This window comes from Maniola jurtina, chromosome 6 (genome assembly GCF_905333055.1).
Source record: "Maniola jurtina chromosome 6, ilManJurt1.1, whole genome shotgun sequence".
Classification (NCBI taxonomy): Eukaryota; Metazoa; Arthropoda; class Insecta; order Lepidoptera; family Nymphalidae; genus Maniola; species Maniola jurtina.
This window is the reverse complement of record NC_060034.1, coordinates 10,819,260-10,825,575: the sequence shown is the minus strand read 5'-3', so window position 1 is coordinate 10,825,575 and position 6,316 is coordinate 10,819,260.

The following is a 6,316-nucleotide window of genomic DNA, read 5'->3' as shown; positions in this document are numbered from 1 at the left end:
TCATTAAACTGTCTATCTGTCGGCTGTCCGCGCATCACAGGTCTCTTGCTCGTAGGACTTCGTAGTCGAAATGAGTTACTAACAGCGATATAAATGTAAATCCATATCTGTGGTAACAAACCTGAAATGCATGAAATGGCAGGTATGTGGTTGTAGAACGTTGAACCAAAACCAAATGTTGAATATTATTAGAAATTCGTTTAAATTATTTTTCATGAGGGCTCCTCGCTCCATACGTAAAAAGAAGCCGGATTTTTTTTCTTACCCTAGCACGTGGGATAGCATTGTCTAGAACTCATTGAGTATTACGAATGCACTTTTTAGTCTCAAAAAAGAAGAAAATGGCCGGTCATTAAAATGGTCAGTTTTAGACCATTTTTGTGACGTGGTGAATCTCAAAAACTACATTAGTTGGGAATATTGAAAAAACAATTCATAAAGTTAATACGTAGATAAATGCGACCAATACAAACGAACACTTTTTGGAGTTTTCTTTCACGGTTCGTCGATGTCTGGCTCTCAGAAATGAAATATTTGATACTGCCAAAATATGTTGTTCATAATTATATACAGAACCATAAAAGAGCGGGGTTGGACTCGCACTTGGCCCGTTTTTAAGTTTTTGATTTATCGTGCAAAATGTTGGAATAAATACCCGAGTACGGAACCCTCAATTCGCGAGTCTGACTAGCACTTGGCCGGATTTTTAGGGTTCCGTAAACGAAGGGTGCCAACAGGACCCTGTTACTATTACTGAGCCTCCGCTGTCCGTCCTTCCGTCCGTCCGTCCGTCTGTCTGTCAGCGGGCTGTATTTCGTGAACCGTAATAGGTAGAGAGTTTTTTCAATGAATGTGTATTTCTACTATAACAAGTACTTAATAAAAATTTCAAAACGGCCGCCTGCGCCGTGAAAATTAAAAAGTGTTACTTCTTGTACGACAGTACGGAACCCATCGTGAGCGAGTTCGACTCGCACTTGACTGGTTCTTAATTTAAATAAACTTTTACGAGTATGTACTTTTGAATCGTCAAATGCATCTACCTGCCAATTGGTTTGGAATGCGTTTAAAATCTTCCTTATTTCGTCATAAGTTTTCATTCAAGGCTTTCTAGTCGTAAGCCCTAAAGACGAGTTATCGGTCACGCAAATGAATATTTCTAAAAATAAAGGTAAATGAAGGCTGCCATTCAAATCTTTCTGTAGCCGGTACCAATAAGCTCGCCTTTGAAAAGAAGCAGGTTTAAAATTCGTCCCTCTATTTCTTTTCATTAGGGGAATTAGGGATTGAGATAAAACAAGAAGCGTGTTTACATTCATTTTTGTGCCACAAATAGAATGGGAGCTTCACTGAAAAAGGTTGATCTTAGAAAGTAGGTAGGTAGGTAACTTATCTATTTTTTTAAGTATGAAAAAATCTGTATATGTATATGTTTCAGCGAAATGGTATTTAAGCGGGGAGTTAGCCAACTCCCTTAGGGATATGTCTAACGCCCGGGAGACGTTAAGACGACACCTCACTTAAATTATTTCACTAAACAAATCTAGTGATATCATAGAATACTGATCATCTGATAATAATAATAATATAGGCTTCTTCTTCCTCTGGGATTTACAATTGTACATACATCGAATACATCGAATGTGGTTTAGAACGAAATCTGAGTAGGTACCAAAATCTAAAGTTAGGTTAGCTTAGATTAGAACATAAACATTCATGTGTTTATGTTTATGTGTTGTATCAACGCGGCGGGCTGATTCGATAACTCAGTGTCTAACACTGAATGATGGCCACCGAGCTCGTTTGTCATTTATTTTAATCCATTGAAGGTTTTCTACGAAAAAATATTTTTATATCACTCAATGAAGCAGCAATGTAGAATACACCAATGTCAAATAAACTCGGTGGCTATTATTGTGTTAGACACTGAGTGAATCACCCCACAGTTCCGTTTTAGTTACTACGTCTCAGTCCACCTATAGACGACTGGGCTGTTACGACGGGACTGTTGTCAAGTTGGGTTGTATGGGGAATCCATATGGTTTCTCTCAGAAAAAATTGCTTATTTAATCGCGAGAGGGCGCGGGTGCGGCAGGCACAGGAAGTGAGCTATAATCGCGACTCATTAATCTCGAGTCGGCTTCCTTCTCCAAACCGCTAAACGTAAGGGTGTCACCTAAATGCCCTTTCATACGTGCAGCGGCAATGTTGCTAATAAATACGAAATAAATAAATAAAAATTCATAGGAAGAATTACGGAAGCAGTAATCTAGGCTACTTCTCAAGTATTTATCTCGGGGGGAAACAAAAGATTTCTACAGGATTTAAAAAACAACCGGCCAAGTGCGAGTCAGCCTCACGCACCGAGGGTTCCGTACTCGGGTATTTTTTTCGACATTGTGCACCATAAATCAAGAACTATTATGCATACTAAAGTTGAAAACTAAAACCCGACTGCGATCGTCTTAATAAACGCTGAATGAAATATTATAGTAAAATTGTTTTTCTGTCGCTTGGTATATTTTAATGTTGTAGTACATTTACATTTATGAACTCAGAATTTTTTCCTCTTTCATTTCAAAGCTCAAACCTCAAAGCTTATTATACAATCGAAGATTATGTAAATGACAAAAAAGCTTGGATTTGATTCGCTCCAGCAATACACGGCGCTGCAATTGCTTGTATACAGTATGGCATATTATTGTAAATTGTACATTTGAAAAGAGCAACCGCCGAGTTTCTTGCTGGTTCTTCTCGGTAGGAACAGCATTCCGAACCAGTGGTAGATTATTTTGACGATTCGAAAGCACTTGTAAAAGTTTACTTGAATAAAAATGATTTGAATTTGAATTTGAATTTAACACGGGTACCCACTCGATACAAAAGCAAAAAAAATTTTTGGAGACCCCCACTTTTTTTCATGTAACATCCGTTAGGTCAATTTTTTTCGTATAAAGTGTAGTCTATGTCACCCGAACTTTTACGACGAATCGATTGACAGCTCATTCATCAAAATCGGCCTAGTAAAGTTTGGTACGGAGTCTCTCTGCATTTTAAAAACGCTACCAATCTGAAGAGATCTTTATAGCGACACTTTTATTGTTTCGTACACTTTTCTTATTTTAGTCGTCAGTAGCCGCGCATTCTGCGGCTATTGTGGCGAACGCCTAGCGGTATTAGCACTATTAAAATCCATGGTGCAGATTCCCTTAGAGCCATTAGCCTATACAAGTGAGATAAGGGATCCAAGCGCTAATTTTGAGAACTTCTTAAAATTGCTAATCAGCTTTTAACAATGCCAGTTGCCTCCGTAGTTTGTTTACCGGACGAATACTAACAGATTAAGTGGTTACTGACATTACTGGTAGGACATTATACTAGAGGGAGAGTGATCTATCAACGTGAACGGTAATCATCAGGCGTCAGTGATAATGGCCGGAACTGTCGGCGCTAGTGCTCAGCCAAGCACAGAATCGACGATATCTACAGAATACAATACTTATGTGGGTCAGTGATAAAGTGAATATATACAATATACATACTCATAATATTTAAGACAGACTAAAGGGCTATATTAGGAGTATGTTTTTATGATAGATTATCCAAAGGCAAAGGGATATTGGTAATTTCACACCTCTAGATCAAAACTGTTTCAACTCAAAAGGTTTTGCTTTTGGTACCTAACTCATTTTCTGATCCCTGACTCAATTATCTGTAGGTACGGGCAAAATGTACTAACTGTAATATTTAAAATATTTAGTTATTGCTTCTGTTTTTTCTTATCTAAGTACCTATAAAAGAACCTACCTACATATTAATAACTCTCGGACTTTTGGTCGGATGGCGGATGTTGCTAAGTTTAAGAGGTGTTTCCTTGGCTGTATTGAAATGAGCTTGAGCGCAAACAATGAGCAGGATTCCGAAACACAGGCAGTAAAGTGGAATGCTTAGTGCGAGCAGGACATCACTCTTTCTCGGAATCACGAGGCTGCAATGGAACGCGGCAAAATGGAATGTAACCGTTCGGTGGACGAACAATCGACTGGGTATCCCGGTTAAAAATATGTATAACCAACCAATACATTAAGCACTGCTTTACGTCTTTAACAAAATTTATTCAATAGGTAAGAAAAACCCAAAGATTACCTTATTAGGTTATAAAGAAGCACCAGATTTGTAACAATGGTTAGCAGTGCGCAACTTTCAGTGTTAAATGCTTATGCGTAAAAATCACCTAAGCGAAACTGATTCCGAGCTCCCTGGTAAAAATGTATTCATTTTTACCAGGAACTTAAAGGAAATGGATAATTTATTACTATAAAAACTATCAATTAGATAGATATGTTGTCAGAGCCTGGAACTAAACATTTCAAAAACCACAGACTCATTGGGGGCCGGTGGAAAAAGGCAGTCATTTTGGTGCCTATGTGTTGAAAAGTTAATCTTTTTTATTCTTCCTTTTTTCTTCTAATCTTTAATCACTCTTATCAGAGTGAATGGGAAGGATAGATGGTTATCCTTTGCTGCCACTCTTGCAATCCCTCTCCAGCGGATGGTGGCGGCATTGCTAGAACATTTGTTTTTGGTAAAAGATGGATAAATATTCTATTAAGTAATGGCGGATTGGATAAAGCCAGTCTCTCATTCTGGGACAACTATTTCCTGATTTCCTGAATTTATAAAAACAGAATGTCTTCAAGAAGATCGGCTTAGTAATAAAATTAATGCTTTCCTTCATTGTCATCAGTGCAACGTGAATGATCTACTTAATACAAAATAATTCAGAATTATCCAAATTGCATTTATAATTCACATTATTTATTATATTATTATTGGTATATCGAGATCGGTTAAATATATTCGCGTAGGAGTACCTGTCTGGGAAGAGGTGTCACCGCGAATACATAACCTCGGTGCACGCCGTGCGTCATCGACTTGTAGGGTTGGACAAGTAAACATTATAGTTCATCAGGGTTTCCGTACTCGAATGGTACCACCAGGGCCCTATTACTAAGCCTCCGCTGTCCGTCCGTCCGTTCGTCCGTCTGACTGTCAGCGGACTGTGTCTCGTGTAGTGAGTTAAAATATACACTACTTATTGCCGCTATAAGAATAAATACTAAAAATTTCAAAATGGCTGCCATAAAAATGAAAAAAGTCAAAAAGTGTTATTTCTTGTACGAGTTCGTTGGGTGCGAGTCCAGCTCGCACTTGACTGATTTTATTTACTCCCTCCTCGATAGATAAGCTATAACAAACCCTGCAAAATAAGAGACCATACGAATAGTCACGGGCACCCCGTTGTTTATGCGGAACGTCAGGGCGATGCAAAGTATAACATTGATAATTTAATTAATTAATTAATCCTATGTACCTCACAGTTCCTCTAGATAGCGGAAGTCCGAAGCACGTCTTTAACTGTCCAGACGACCAGAGAACGACAGGCAATGATCCTTTGCAGCTAGATCTAGGTCAGTACACACTTACAGCTTCAACACAGAAGCGCCCTTAGGAAGACGTTACCTCCGATCTCATTTAGCCCTAAAGCTCACCCTGTGGCAGAACTCCTGCATTCGCCCAGACTCTCCCGTGAACATTCTGAAAAAATAGTAAGCCTATTTCCATGAAACAAGCGTCGTAAGACCACAGCGTGTGGACGTTCCTTCCAAGGACCCATATTATTTGGTCCACCTATGTCTATCGGTTTACGACAGCAAATCCTTTAAACTTACAGACTTCTTTGTAACTCCATTCAACCTACTAGTTGGTAGTGGCAAATTAGAACTTCACGACATTATGACTACATTTTGAGCTTATTCCTAATGCTGGAGCTGGAGCTGGACTGATATTTCTATTAACTCGGTCTCTCTTTTAAATTTCAAGTACCCAGAGAAAAAACTTGACTTGAGTAACAGCCCTAACGTAACCTCTCACGGGGCTAGGCTTCGGTACACGTGCACCGAAGCCCTAAAATGAAAACGCGATCACGACCGTTTACAAATATGGAACGTATGGAGTTTATCACTACCGTACCTATCCTATTTTGATAAGTGCATTTACTTAGTTAACGGGAATTTTCTTTGAAAGTATTTCATAGGTAGGTAAGCTAAGTAGGTACGAGTAGGTACCTATGACGTTGTCAATTCTGCCACCTCTGCTGAACTCATGCTGAACTAGTTATTGAGTGGAAACTAGAAAGCTGTGACAACTATGTTGGACTGTTGAACATAACGTCTAGGCGGTCTAACAGTAAAAAGCCTTAAAATGATTATTATTTGCAGATATATAGGTACTTCTGTGAGCTTGTGACTATGAA